Source organism: Mycteria americana, chromosome 22, assembly GCF_035582795.1.
Source record: "Mycteria americana isolate JAX WOST 10 ecotype Jacksonville Zoo and Gardens chromosome 22, USCA_MyAme_1.0, whole genome shotgun sequence".
In the NCBI taxonomy this organism is placed as follows: Eukaryota; Metazoa; Chordata; class Aves; order Ciconiiformes; family Ciconiidae; genus Mycteria; species Mycteria americana.
The window spans coordinates 3,642,933-3,658,486 of record NC_134386.1 but is presented as its reverse complement, the minus strand read 5'-3'; the positions used below and the strand labels follow the sequence as shown (position 1 = coordinate 3,658,486).

General features: G+C 48.2%; 1 protein-coding gene across 14 annotated transcripts in view; it reads right to left on the bottom strand.

Moving 5' to 3' along the window:
* The window catches only part of MAPT (microtubule associated protein tau), a 56,354-nt gene that overhangs the window by 32,806 nt on the left and 7,994 nt on the right, over positions 1-15,554 (bottom strand). Inside the window, exon 1 of one of the 14 annotated variants that reach the window (XM_075522811.1) lies at positions 15,160-15,223. The exons of the other annotated variants lie outside the window; for them this stretch is intronic. The gene's annotated coding sequence lies outside the window, so the exon portion shown is untranslated. Of the gene's footprint in view, positions 1-15,159; positions 15,224-15,554 lie in introns of those variants that run through there. 14 annotated transcript variants of the gene reach the window in all.

Here is a 15,554-nt window from a genome sequence, read left to right as displayed (position 1 = left end):
TTGAGACACCAGAGCCACATCCCTGACACCGTCCTGCATTTATGCCCAGGAGAACTGAGCCAGAAATAAAAGCACTGCTCTTCTTCCACTGCCTATTCTGCAAATTTATTTTCTAAATAGCTTGTTAGGCTTGAAGGCATCAATAAAATGGCTTGGTCTGGTCTGTCAGCAGAAGTAAAAGCTACTAGAGCACAGCTGGGCTGGCACTGTTTTGAGTAAAGCCAACTGCTCAATTCATGGCAACCTCCCGCCCCAGCACAACCCACACATGTGAAAACCGGTCCAAATGAAACAACTGCTGCATCCTTCCTCCAAGAGGAACTGTAACAACGGCTACAAATACTATTTCATAAAGAGGGAAGGAGAATGGGGAAGGCCTATGCAAACCGGGATTAAGAAAGAAAATTAAATCAATAAATGAATTAAATAGATGAGAAGTTCCCAGCTAGAACACATTTAAGCCCTGTTTATAGGGCATAAACCAGCCCCAGGTGTTGGAAAGAAATTTCTCCCATAAAGCAGCATGTTCCTCCTGCCTGGTGACCCCGCTGCGCTGCAGACCACAAGGCCACATGGCACTACACAGCCCCATGCCCCGTCTGCAGCAGCAATTCCTGCACAGCCAGCGAACAGGCACCCCGGATGTCTTTCTGGAGCGCAGTCAGGACACATCACCACCAGCACAAAGACACAGCAGAGCCCTCATTCTGCTGCCGCTCAGGCTAACCACCAGCAAACCACGCACAAAGCCTCCAGCACTCTCCGCCTGGGAAGATTTAGATCCCAAATTAAGTCGGGCAGCCCAAAGTCTTAATCCCTTGGCAATAGTTTCTCCACAATGAAAGGTAAATAAAACCAGGGCTGAAAACAACGTACCCTATTGAGAGTGGCCCAGTGGCAGAGGGGGAAGAAAGCAGATGCCGGGGACCACACAGCTGTGCTTCGGTGGCGCTCAGCCTTGCGTAATCTGTGCCAGACAACATCATTAGCACTGTCACAAAGGAGCACAAAAACGCATCCCCACAACCCTCCTGGTGCCAGGAGATGAGTGCTCCCACGATGCCCGTCCAAGGAAAGTGGGTCAGCAGCTGCACCCCACTCACCCGTGGGCCCAGCACTATGCAGGGCTACAACCGCAGCCCAAGGATCAACGGGACACAATCCGACAGCCGCTGTTTCTGAACAGCCGCGGGATTATCCCCAATCACAGAGGAAGAGGCAGAGTCTCGATCTGCAGCAATTGAAACTGTGCAGCTCCAGGGATCACGAGTCTGGGAACTAATGGCTCAATTTACATACACACAAATCCCAAAATAAACTAGGCGTTGGCAGATCTGTTTGCGGTTGGGAGTGGGGGTTACTAGCCACAGATTGGTAAGAAAACAGAGGAAAGAGAAATTTCAGCAGAAGGTGAGTGCAATGATTTGCACACTCTGGTACTCATCACCAGGTCCAACTGAGCAGCTCCATCTTTCACACCAGCCACAAAATGTCCAAGCAATCACCCACCTAACTTCCAGACACAGGCAGAGCAAAGCCTCTTGGCTACTGTGTCTTCTGCTCAGCCGCAGCAGTGTCTTCCTTCTCTGTTATTTAATCAGTAAGGGCAGTAAGCACCCACCCTTGTTACTTGAAAATGAAAATTCAACAAACATGAGCTATCTAAGTGTTACCTCTGAAAGGTGATCAAACACAAACAGGGTTTTAAAAAAAGCATCATTCCATCTGAATTACTTAATTAAAATGGAGTGACAGCCCCGTGAAATAACATCAGCCTGAAAGGCTGTTCATAATTCATAAGCAACTTCCTTTTCATCTCCTTTGTGTACTTTTCCGAGTACTGTTTTTTCAAGAAGCTGACAGAGGAAAGAATATGGATGGTGATCTCATTAATCGCAAGCACTGCCTAATATGCAGTGAGTTGAGAAATTACATGGAGTTTCAAGTTATCTAGTCAAGAGGCTAGAAAAAACTTCCTTCGGGTTCGAACATAGACAAATGCCTCTTAGAACAAAAGGAGGGAGTTGCAAAAGAAATAGTCTCCAAAATGCACCTTTCTTCATTTTTTTTCACATTTTTTCCATGTTATAGTTTAAGTGACTCCTTGGTGGCCTGGAACTTTTGACACCTTTCCCTGGGGGCAGGACACCTTCCATGCAGACATGAGATGGGTTTGGGTTCATAGCAGAACAGCTTTGAGACACAGGAGCCTCATCACAGCAAGGGTGGTCACATTGGCTTCATGCACACCCATTTGGGACCTGAAGGTTACTGAGACCAGGTAATAAAAACTCCCACACCAGCTAATGACGTATTACCAAGTCTGGAAAGGAGATGGGGAAAGGGGAGAGTGGGAACACTGAGGGCTAAGAAGCCCCAAGCAATGAGATGCCATGATTCTGTACAAACAGCATCAAAAGGGAACAGAAAAGCTGGGTTCAAAGGCACAAGAGCTCAGGGAACCGTCAGTAAATAGCCCTTACCAATCTAACCTCTCCACAGCCAAGAGCTCTGGAAGCTAACTGCTGGGGGTCACCAGCTGGCAAAGGTCTCCAGGGCACGCTCATGGCTAGAGAAAAGCCAAGGGATACTCACGTGCTGACAAGTTCCTCAGCATTGCTGAGAATTAAACTAACAGAATTTGCCATCCCAAATCAGCTTAGGCCCAGTTCAGCAGCTGCCTCCAAGCAGGGTGGCAATTAGGAGACCAGATTATCCAGGCACACAACTCTAGCCCACAGCCTGAGCTGCAAGAGTAGCTGGACTCAGGAGATCGGAAATGGTTTTATCTGCATCTCTTCTCTGCCCAAATAAAAGGGCACCACAAACACGGCCTGTTCCAAGAACAGGAATGTGCTGGGAATTGTTTGAGGGAACATACACAAGTGTTTTGCAATGTAGGAATATTAACCCTAAATCTTTCACCAATTGCTACTGACAGAAGCACAAGGTGGCTTACCAAAGACAACGTTATTCCCATCTTCGCTGCAAGGGGAACAGAGGTGAAAAGGCTTGTCACGGAGCAGGCTGGGGACAAACCAGAGTGGAAGCCAAGCTCCCACAGACACCACAACCTGCGTGCCCCCAGCTGCACTGCTCTCCTTCAGGCATGGCTCTCTGGAGCACCACTTGAGTAGAGAAACCCGAGGAAGCTCCCAGGGACGCTACAGGGACAGACGGGCAGCAAGGCTCCACCTTCACCTCACCTGAAACCTGAGCACCTCTGTACCAACCTGCAGCATCTACTGCCGCTATTAGTATCTTCCTTCCTTGATCTTTTACCCCTTCTTACCTTTCTTTTTCGCTTTTTGTCTGGCTTATCTGAGCACGTCAAACCCAGCCTTTTGCAACACCACTACAGCAGGCCTCCCCACCCCAGCTTTCTCTGTGCACTTTCAGGAGGGCATTGAAGGGCGACCGCTGCCCAGGGAGGTGTCAGCACTCCGGATCACCCTTCTCATTCCGTACTATGATGCAAAGATCAGGCTGTCTCTAAGTCCACTAACTTTAGCTAGATTAAAGCTCTGATTAGAGGGGCTTAGATGGCAGCAAAAAAGGAAGCAACAGTAGTTTTAAAGCTTGCCCTGTCTGTTCAGCAGGCTCTTCATGAATAGAAGGAAGAGAAGCCTCTTTAGCAGGGATTTACAAGGCTACCTTCGGATTTCTTCTCAGCCCCCTGCTAGAGAATCTTGCAGTCGTGCATTTCACAGAGCTATGAGATGGTCTATGGGTAGATAAATTCTTCCTCCCCCAAAATCCTGCTTGCCTGGGAAGCCTTTAAGCAGTTGAACATGTAGAGCAGATAAAAGAGAAGGCAGGAGATCTTATTTACCAGCTAATTCTCTTTGACGCTTCCCATCCCAGGCTCAGCCCAACCCGCTGGAAATCACAGCATCTTCCTGCTGCTGCAGGTTTTAAGGCGTGCTCACCAGCACTCAGGCTTGTATCCGTCATTATTCACTTAATAGAAAATGGAGGAAGCCTAATATTTCCCCTGCACTGCCTTTCAAAGGCCACGCTGCATGCTGAGATGTGGCTGAACTGCTATGCATGGCAGTATGGCAAAGTCCGCAGACAGTGTCACCGGTTGCTGGGAGGAGCTGCTCCCCCAGCCTGCCCACTGCCACCAAAAGAATCCAGCAGGGAAGGAAACACACGTCAACATGTTCTTAGCATGTTACTTTCCAGCAATAGCAGAAAAGCAATGTTGATGTGTGCCAGGACGGGGAGAGGGAAAAGAGGAAAGAAAAGTTCCCGAAAATGCCGCTGCAGTCTGAATGAATTAGGACAGTTGACAGCACAACAGTGTTCTGCCCCATCAAAAGTCTCCTTTACCTTGGCTGGCAAATTACACCATGAGGAGGAAGAAATTGCTTTCCTGAGAGATTGCATTGCCTGAAGAAAGAAAAACAGGCATCCATCCCCACTAACTGACGGCTGCCGCACTCCTCTCTGTCGCTTACATGGAACAATTACAAAGGATGCTCCCATGATAAGGGGTCGAGAAAGGTCCCTTTCACACAGCAGTTGGTGGTAAAAGGAGTCTGGCAGGGCTCATCTGGTCTGTGGACGCTTACAATCTACCACAGGCAAGACTATTAGTGTGGCCAGCAGTTTCTCATGGTTATCACAATTTTCTTCATTAATATGAGGTCAGAAACAAACTGACAGGACTTATTTCATGCTCCAGTGGGTACCACAACACATCCCAGGGCAGGGGAAGGCTGACAGATACAGGATCACCCCCATTTTCCTGAACACAGCCAATTTGGGAGGGCACTGAGCACTGTCACACCCTTCTTGGGTTCCCAGACACAGCTCCTGAAATGCAATTCAGTCAATTGAAGAGCTGAAAAATACCCCAACATTTGCTTTTTATTAGCCAGTCAGGCACCAACACCCTCAAATGAACAGGAGGGTGAAAATACCCATGCTGGGTGACGAGACAGCATGGAGCGGAGCTCTCAGACGGGTGCTCACTCCACCTAGCAGGTGTGGGACGTGATAGACCAAAGTGCCAGATAAAGGCATTTCTAGCAGGTTAGTGAACAGTGACTCCTCGAAAGCAGCTCCACTGTTCACCTCCACACGAGCTTTCCAGCATCATCTCCATTTTACAACCTACTGCTTTGCAGCACAGCCGAGTGCTGTAGGACCCAGCAGAGATGACTGCCAGTGCGAGAACCAAAGCTCTGCTAATTTCCTTTCTCCGCAGGCTTTTGTAGTGGCACACGTACAACAGCATCCATTTGGTGCACCGGAGCCATGGGCTAGAGAAATGTCTGAAACCTGGTGTGAACGCGGGATCAAATACAAGCCCTGAGCCATCTGCAGAGTGCACACACCATCAGCACACTCTGCGTTGAAGAGTTTAAGTTACATGTTCTGCGTTTAAGTGCAAAAATTGTGGAGTCCACCGCAAGGAGAGAAACCCCCTGCAGTACTCAGCTGCCTTCCCGCCAGTCCCATGAATCTTTTCTTTCTTTGCTGCAGGAGGAAACAGCCCCTGTCCACCATCGCTGCAGTGCACAGAGCCAGGGCCCTCAGGGACACACAAGCAGGATTAAGCCTTCCTGCGCTGGGAAGGGCCACATCCTGCACTTTCCAGAAGCTGCTCCAGCCAGCTGGCCTCAGTGCAAGCAGTGAGCAGGCTGCACACCAGCTTCCTTCCCCTACCTCTCTATGCGCAAAGGCAGGCGATGCTGCTGTGTTTGGTGCTAGGCTCAAAGGATGTTGACACTGAGAAGAAGAGATCAATGTACAACCAGAAGCCTCATAAATTAAGATAATTTAATGAGAAGGAAACTTCACTTAAACCTATAAATGGACTTGAAGATCTGGGTACTTGCTATCGCCTTCCACGTCAACCAAGCTGGTAACGTGCGTGCATGCGGTGCAGCACCACAGGAAGGGCCCAAAATATGTGGTGAAAAACATAGATACCTTGGCCTCAGAGCAGCAATGTTTTGATTTTGGAGAGATCCAAAGAGTGAGGCCCCTACCTCAAAACTGGGTAGAGCAAGGCTGCAATTCAACAAGCCAGGCTCAGACCACACTGCTTGGTCCCACCCTTATTCCTTACACCACCAGCACTGCTCCAACACCCCACTGGGAGGTGGTTCAAGGCACTAACCCAGCAGAAACTGAACCTCTTACAAGCAGAAGTTCTGTGTCACAATAGTGCTATGGGTCATCTCACCCCAGCTTTGAAGCACCAATGTAGCAGAAGGGGAAAGCACAAGAGGCCAGCGCTGTGCCAGCACCAGCCACCATCCAGCTGCACCTTGAGCCCCTCCAGGTTTTGCCTCTGGCTTGAAAAAGATGCTGTCAAGACACAAGGTATGTGTTTATTGCTTACTTTGATCTCAGCTGCTCCTCTTTCTTTGATTTCACAGTGCTGACAAGATTTGATGCACCCTGACAGAAGTTCTGGGAATATTCAATGCTGCCACAGTAATGAAGATATTAAATATAAAAGATTCTTCATGCCCCAGCTCTAGCCTACAAATGCAAGTGATCCTAGTCAGAGTGGATGGGACAGAACCAGGAAAGTGCTGTGGACAACGTTGCAGGAGATTTTCTCAGGGCAAGGAAAACATTCAAGGTATTTTCTCAGATTGGGCCTTCATTTCTTAAGTTATTTTGAGCTGTTTCAACACACGGATAGAAATTAAAACGATGACAACAGCACCATCTGCTCCAGCTACTGCCACACCACCAGGCTGGCATCGCTCTTGCAGCGACAGAAAGCCTGTCCTAGGGAAGAAGCCAAGCCAGGGGAGTTTTCTTAGGGAGCACTATTTTACTTCTACGGGTTCCAAGCCTGCAGAGCTTCTGGCTGCAAAGATTGCCGATGCAGAAGTGGTCTACAGCAGAGAGGCTTCTGCTACTGCCACAAGGAACAGGGAGGGAATGGGCAGGGTGTCCAGGCAGTTGGGTTAAGCAGAGATGCTCACTGTCCTCAGCAGTGGCGATAAGCCCAGGTAAGCATCTCAGACACACATATGCAGGAACAGGCATTACCAGCTTGCCTGAAAAACCACAGCTTACCACTGCAGGAGGAATACAGGTCTCTACACATTACTTTTCGCCACTTGATACCCAAACTGGGTTCCAAATACTCTTTGGCCCCATAGCGTCCAGTTCCAGCACCCCCAAGATGACTGACAGCACCGGAACACAGCAAGATGCCTTATCAGGATGGTCTCTCTATAAATACAGGGGAAGGAGAGAGTCATGTATTCTTGACACACTGGTTTCTTACCCTAGAAAGAAACAAACATGCCAGATCTCACAAGCTTTCAGGGCTTTAGCATGACTTGTCCTCACCCCAGCAGTCACTATGCACCAAGACAGGGCTCAGAGAAGGCTATTTTACCTTCTGCCTAGCTTTTCTGCATTATTTTTGCTTTTCACGACTAAGAGACACTTCAGTTGAGGTCAAAAGTCAGAGTGTGTTCCCTGAATGCCTTTTTTTTTTTTAAGGCCAAAAGACACCAACAATAGGACATCCATCAAACATTTCTGCTATGCTTACATCTCCCTTCTCATGTTATTGCATAACAGCAGAAAAAAACGCTGTTCCCTCAAAATGTTCACAATGGTATTTATTAAAAACTAAAAGCAGCATTTTTTTATTAAATCTGCATCAGAAGGGTCAGTAAGAAGATAAATGCAGAAAAAAAAATCCTAATCTGGAGGAGCTCAAGAAAAAAAAAAGCACATCAGCAGGGGAGCACAGTCTAGGGTCAAGTGCATCGTTCAACTCCTGACAGAGAGGGCAGGGACTGGGACATGCCAACCAAGTCGGTGAGCGATGGGGAAATGGGTGGGCACCCCAACAGGTTCACACCTCACTGAGCACCGGGAATGGCTGATCAAACTGCTCATGGGCTGCCGCAGTTCTGCCAAGGGTACTGGTGCCTGTTCTAGCTCCGAGTTCCATACACCATGCCACAAACAGCAAGTGAGAGGTGCAGTGGGAGATGGTAGTGTCTCCTGATACCCAGCACAAGTTAACAGAATTTGAGAGCCAGAGCTCTTGCTTCTAAAACAAAAACCAAACAGAAGCTGCATTTGTACCTTTATTTTTCGTAACAAGGGAGCACAGTTTGCCCCATGCTGAAGGATGAGACAAACAAGGATTTCCAAGTAAGGATGAACAGCAAATAAAAACCTTTATATACAAAACACATCCCTATTGAGCACTCTGATGTCTCTCTCCAGCTGGTCTTCGCCCAGTTTGGGCCACTCGGGATGACAATCAGGTAGCAATCTGTCTTGCCTTGATTCTAGTTTTATCGAGCCGATGAGCAGATTTGCAACAAAAGCAGATGCAGGCAGCGTGCATAGTGACAATCCACATGGGAACCCAGACCATAAATTCAGCCAAAGAGTTGTAAAAGCATTATTTCCCCTCCCAACCCAAAGGCTAAAGAAGGAGCAAGTTTAAAAAATCAGAATCCATGTGCATTTCATCCTCCTCAGGAATTAGCTGGAAGCCCAGTTGGTGCCCATCTTCCTTTCCACAGGGATGAAGAGTGGAAATTGTCCAAATTTAAGACTGCCCCAAGTCTAGGAATTCAGGCTCAATCTTCCCCAGTACATTTGTTAAAAATAAATGAGGTGCAATCAGTCTCCTGAGGGATTTTATCCCCTTTCAGCTCTAAATGCAGCTCTGCTGTCACACGTATGATATGTATAGAAGGACAGCCTGCTTCAGAGCCTTACTTCTTGCTTAAAATAATATTGCTCCTGGTCTCAGGTTACAAGGGATCCATTCATGTTCAGTAAGGTCACAGGCTCTCTCTAAATCACTAATACAAAGGCTGGAATAAACAGGGTTGCTGGTATTTCAGTAGTACTTCTTTTTATTGCAGTGCATGAATAGAGACAGACTATTTGAAGAGGCTCTGACCACACCTAGAGCCACCGCGCTTTGTCATTCCTTATCGAGGGAGGCAGAGAGGAGTTTACTGCCGGTGAGAGACGCTGCCTTCTGTTCTCACACTGACATCAGGCAGCAGCAAAGCAAACCCCACTGCAGCCCCACAGCTTTACCAGTCTTACAGAACTGCCCATTTTCACAGATGGGAAGCATTCAGGGCATTTCTCTCTCTGCAGGCTACAGGACTTCAATGCCTTGCAATCCTTAGTTCTAAAACTCATTCTACACATGCCAACCTCCCTTCAACATCACCCAGGTATGCTCAGCTCCCTCTTGCTAATGAGGACCTTCTACTATTTCACCCAGGCCATTTCAAGCTATTTTGCCATGAGCATTTGTAAGGTGCTTTTCATCTGCACACAAACATTGCTACAACCACTGTACAGGTTCTTCCATTTTCTTTATATCTTTATAGAGATACTTAAACGCCAAGAGGCTCTTGGATGTTGATAGAGCAAACAAACCCATGGAGTCAAAAACCCCTCCATAAGGGGAGTACATGAGCAACAATAACAAATGAAACATGCTTTGGAGCTGAGCACGGACCTCAGACAGCCATGACAATAAACCCTATTATTAGACACAATAAAAGCAGTGACATATTTGAGAGATTAAACATTAATAAGTGCCTTCACATTAAACTATTCATTACTCTCTTCCCCTCTCGCCTGGAGGAACCTGGGGGAAGGGAGGAGCTGGCAAGGTAATTCAGCTGACGCTAAAACAGGGGAAAGGCAAAACTCATGCAAAGTAGGCTACAAAACCATAAGATAAGGATGCAGTGATGACAGCTCAGTAGTGCTGCAGATGAGAGATTCCCAATGCTGGAAGCCCAGTACATCCTGCAGGGAGCTGGGCCCCATCTTGCTCCCAGCAAGTCCAGTTGCTGAGCTCTTGCCCAAGGCAAGGGCCAGGCAAGCACCGGCTGCCTCAGCGAAGAGGCTCCTAGGGGCACTGCAGAAGAACATGGATCTGGGTCCGCCAGGCAAGATTTAAAATGGAAGGGAAAGAGGACAGGAACAGGAAAGATTGATGAGAAAGGAAAGGAGACAGGACAGCATGCCCACATGTGCACATGGTGCTTGGATTTGGCAGGTGCCCAAGATGCACACACTGCTCAGCATGAGAACAAAACCTGGGAGCATCATGGTCGACTCCTTTCTCCAGCTCACAGTTGCCCTTTTCAGATCACCCATCCACCACCACAACCCCTGCAAGTCTCCTCTTCGCAAGCCCCAGAGTCACTCCCTTTGTCACAGGACAGGTCCAATACCCTCATTTTAGTCCCATCTATTCTGAATCTGTTCGCTTGCTTACTGATGGGCAGTGATTACAAGCAACACCACAGCTTGAGCAGCAGATCTTTAGCTGGACTTTTTACCTGCTTTCTTTTTTGTACCCAACAGCAACTTTTATTACTTCTGCTTGCATATGCCTGCCAGGCTCTCCATTATTACACCAGAAGATGCCAAGGGAAAAGCGTGTGGTTTTCTGTCCAATTTGCAGATGTCCATTGTTAAAAGCTACTTCTACAAACCCCTCCAGCTAGCTCCAGGGCAGCATCATTTGTCATTCTGATGAGGCAGTAGGTAAAACCACATATAAAGAAGTAACTTCAGAGGGTAGAATTTGCTTAGGGTAAAGTCTGCCCTTGAATTCAAACTAAGTGGGAGCTGAAAATGAACCACAAAAGGCCATTCTGACTTCAGATTAAATCCCAGCCTTGGGCTCACTAACACCCATCTGACACCACAAGCTACAGCTACTGGCAGAAAGCACGTGAAGCTCCACTGCTGTAACACAACCACACAAGCCAGCTTCATCACAGGTCTCACCTTAAACCACAAAGGTAATTCAGTCCCAGCAACACTTAGCCCATCACATCCAGGATCTGCAGCGGGAGGGTAATAAAACACTCAGCACCTGCATGGAGCTAGTCAGCACTTTGTACAAGGTGGCTCAGCATTAGGAAAGGAACACGAGCCACATTTACATCTCTCAGGTTTCCTTTACTTCTGACCATACCAAAGTGAAGCACGCTTTCAGATAAAAGTTGCATTTTTATACAGAGGCTCCTCTTGCCAGCCTGCACTGACAGATAACCCTGAGAGTTCTCAAAAGGCTAGGGCTACAAACCAGCCTCCTGGAAGCTCATCCCGCTGGATTATCCCTTCTCTTGGGACCGTCTCTTCCGGCACACCCCTTCTGTCATCGCTATGTCCTTAAACTAACCACACAATGAAAACACCCACCTTGAGCCCTGCAAACCAGGACAGGAATGTTTTGTCACCTGTTTTGCCCAGTGCAAGCAAGTTTTCAGCCTGGACACGCAGTTCTGACACCGTCATGCGGACATGCTGCTGATCACCACTCCCAAACCCTCCCACTACCATACCTCCGGTCATCGAGGTGCAACAGCCCCTTCCCAGGACAGGGACCCAGGGAGAGAACAGTATGCATGTATCCCCTCAGCCCTCAGTTAGCTTTACTCCGTCTCTTTGGCCCCCTTCCACTCGCATCTTGCTGCATCTCAGCCTGATGAGAGCTCATGTGGTCCCTGCACTTACCACTGGGGAATAATCCCCTTCACCCTCTGCCAAAGGCTCACCCTGCTACCCAGGTCTATGAAGCCACAGTAGCCAGCCAAGAAAAACATTGCTTGCCCATCACTTTGCCTCTTGTCTTGACTGCGACAGACCTGCTCTGCCCTCAACTCAACCGAGAACGCACACAGCTGGCCAGATGTGTTCCCTGCACCACGAAGCTCACATGAAGTGACACTTGAGAGAAGGAAGGAGCACAGCTGCTTGTGAGCAAGACACGCACACCTTCATGGTAAGACCAAGCCAACGCACCCAGGATCCAAGTCAAGCTTTCATCAAATAAAAGATAAAATGTTTCTTAGGCAGAGAAGAATTTCACCACTCTGAACACCCCCCTACTTCTGCAATTTCAACTTCAAAAGGGCATCCCAGCAAACACTTCTTTCCAATGTATGGCAGACAGTTGATTTATCTCAAAAACAAATCTCCAGGCCAGCACAAACATGCACGTTGCTGCGCTGGACATGTTCAAGGATCATGGGAGAGGCTTCTTTAGATTTTTTGAGCCATTTACAAACACCTCAAGGAATTTCATTCTGCAGCAAGTGACTCAACACACTGATGAAATCCATCTGAAATTAAATCAGGCACTCGCAGGCAGACAGCCTGGGACAGGAGCTGATGGGGAGCCATAAAGTGAAATGCTGACAAGTAGCAGAAAGCCCTGCAACTCTGTAGCACACAGCATTCAAAGTCACACACACGCTATTCAAAACCATGAATACAAGTGGTTTCATCACCCCTGTTCTAAGTGCTGAAGTTTCTCCGTGAATAGCAGAGTTTAATACAGTCCTTCTTCCTACAGACTTGTGTAATCTGTCCCTTAAGACTGCACCTCATCCTGCAATAACTCCCATCAGCCTTCGTCCTTCTCACGTGCTTTAGACCATCATCACAGACAGCCGAGCCACAGCTCACTTAAGAGTGGCACACACGCTGACCAGCCAAACAGGACAGCTCAGGGACAAATCCATCTGCCTTCCCAGGGCACTAACAGTGCCATCCCACCAACCACTCTGAAGCAATTCAAGAAGAATACTGAGGGAGGGCAAAGATGGACAGACAGTGATACCAGATCTGCTCTAGGAAGAGAGGTCAGGGCAGGTACAGCAGGGAGGCTGCAAAGATGGAAATAATTAGCCCAACTGCAGCGATAATCCTTTTAGCTTAACAGAAGGTATCCCCTGGTGCTCCTTTTCCTTGGATATTTAAAGGAAAGACACTGAAAACAGGAGCCACGCCACATGTAATGACTGCCTTTACTAATCAAACTGCTTGGAAGGGAAAGGGAAAAAATCAGTGGATTGATTTCTGAGGAGCATGAAGGGCTCATTAGACTTGCAAAGAAAATCCACTCAAGTCTAAAGACACAGATACATCTCCTCCAGACTCCAGTGTAAACTGCATATGCTTTCCACAGGCACTTTAAAAAACAGCCTACAACCGGCAGATTTCAGTGCGAAACAAAGCTCCAACTCGGAGATGGAGGAGAACCATCCTGCTGCAAGGAGGAGGAGATTCAGAGATTTGTTCAGTCCCTCACAGCAGAGCTGTGCCCACCTTAAAAACCACACAAGGGGTTACCTAAAGGGCCACAATTCTCTGCTATATCCACCACATCCTGGGGTGATCTGCAAAGACAGCTTGGGATGAGGGCTGTTCACACTAAAAAGCCAGGCGGGAGCAGTGGTGCACAGAGCAGACATTTCACCACTTCCAAGAAGAAGCAGTGATCCAAACTGAGGGCTCCACCTCTGGCAAGGCTGAGCCAGCCTGGTGCTCTGCAAGGTTTTGGCAGGGCTGCCTGCCACCAAACAGCCCACTGACCTCTGCACAGGATCACTCACCATAATTCTCTTCCCAGGACTGGTTTGAGACGAGTGGGAACATCTCTGCACTGCTCTGCAAGGATTAGCAATCCAGCTCAAGTTACTTCTGTAATTACCTCCTTTCTTTTCTGTCTCCGCGGGTAGGCAGAGCCCTGCCGGCAACCCGTGCATTACACCACTGCCTACTTTATTGATGAGCACCCCTAACTGCAAGGACATGCCCTTGGGGTGAGCCCCAGACACCATGCCAGCCCACCTCTGGAGTCTAAACACCACAGTTAAGCAAGCAAAGCTCCTGAGGTAGAAAGCAGAGATTACACTGGATGGGCAGAAAAACCTAGAAAGCCAGCCAGCTCTGATGCGACTGCAGTACTAGTGAGAGATCCTCTGAGAGCTGCCGTCCTTCTCCCAAGACATCAGCTGGTGCTTCTCTGAACAGAGGCTGGGAATAGCCAAGATGCTGAGTCTGGGGTTCCCCCTCCACCTGGCTAAGGGGTAGGCACACCAGGGAAACCATCATCTCTGATTTTGTTTAACAGTCTCAGCTGTTCTAATGCAGCTAGAGAGGTCCATTTTGCTTTTGCAAGAAAGGGCTCACAGTGCTTTTCCACAGATTGCACAGGTCTGCAGACCTTAGAGCAAGCCATATACCCAGAAAGCACAACACACGACCCTGTTGTTCAGGGGCTGGTTGCTTTACCTGCGTGCAGAGCCACGACCCTCCTAAACCTGTGCCATGTTCCAGCAGCTCCAGAGACAGCCCTGACATGCCACACACCCTCTCAGCATCACCCAGATGAAGGACCCACGAGTCTGTCACAAGTCCAGGGCACTTCACTACGAGCTTCCAACTCTCACAAGTCCATCCCTACACCTACATACCACCAGCACACAGCCTAGGAAGCAATAAGCCAACCTACTAGCCGACTGACCTCATCAACCAGCAGGCTAAGCAAACTGGAAAATACTGGGAGCTGGGTGGAAGCCAGCTCTTGACTAATTCATCAAGTGTCAGGGCATTGCTACAGCTAAATTAGCAGCACTCCCTCAAAAGATGCAGAGACAACAACCAAGCCTCATCAGCACACTGGGCTGGCAAAATAAGCTTTTTCTGCTCAAGACAAACTCAAATCTACAGCTTTCTTCCAGCTTTTGAATAACGTTCCTATTGGGAAAAAAGGGAATGGCCACCCTCAGCACTTCCCCTCAGACACTGCTTCATGATCCCATTTTCAACGCTTCGCAAACCAAAAGGGATTTGTCTGAAAGTCTGGACGTGGACACACCCCAGCACCCATGTCTCAAACGGCAATGCCAAATGCCCGTACAGGCGCACACAGACACTCCGACAGGCACGGGGGTTACAGTTGTGTTGCTGTAAGTGTCAGGACGATTTGTTACTCCCATGCTGATGAACACAGGCTTTCAGAAGAAACGGCAGAGACACCATCTCAAAAGCATTTTCAACATGGCTTTCCCCAGCTGTTTCTTACAGCCCCATGATGCTGCAAAGCCCAACTTCCAAATGAGGATATAAATGTCATCAAGGAGCAATTTGCTCTACTCCCCGCTACTATACAGTAAGAACCGCTCAGCTAAGCCCCTATGCAAATATGCAAGGAGCAAGGTGGTACCCAAACACTTCCAAATCCCATGGCTGGCAAACCCTGAAAAAAGACAATGATGCAACATAGATCCACAAGCATGCAACGAAGAACACTGTTCTTTGAAATGAAGCAGAGGAACATGAAAGGCAGAAGGTTAAGACACCCACACCCACCTTACTGGCATGCTACAAGTGTCCCTGACTAGATACACCAGGCTCAGCCTCAATGTGGAAAGAGCAGTTGCAGTGTCACATTTCCCTCATTTTTATTCCATGAGGACTGTTCTCCTGGCCAGGGGAGCAGACTTCCCCATGGCTTTCGGGAAGGAAATGAGAAAGCTGCAGCACTACTTGTTCAGGACAGATAAATATGTTTACATGGTTCAGCTGGGTCCTGCTGAAACTGCAGTTTATTAAGCACAGAGGGAATGGGACAGTTTGAATGAAATGCCTTGGGAAGAAAGAGGCTGGAAGCAGAGGGCAGCAAGGCGATACAGAGGAACAGATGCAGGGTGAGGAAGACTAAATTAGAAGCCTGACCCATAAATACGTAACACAGTACTTGAAAA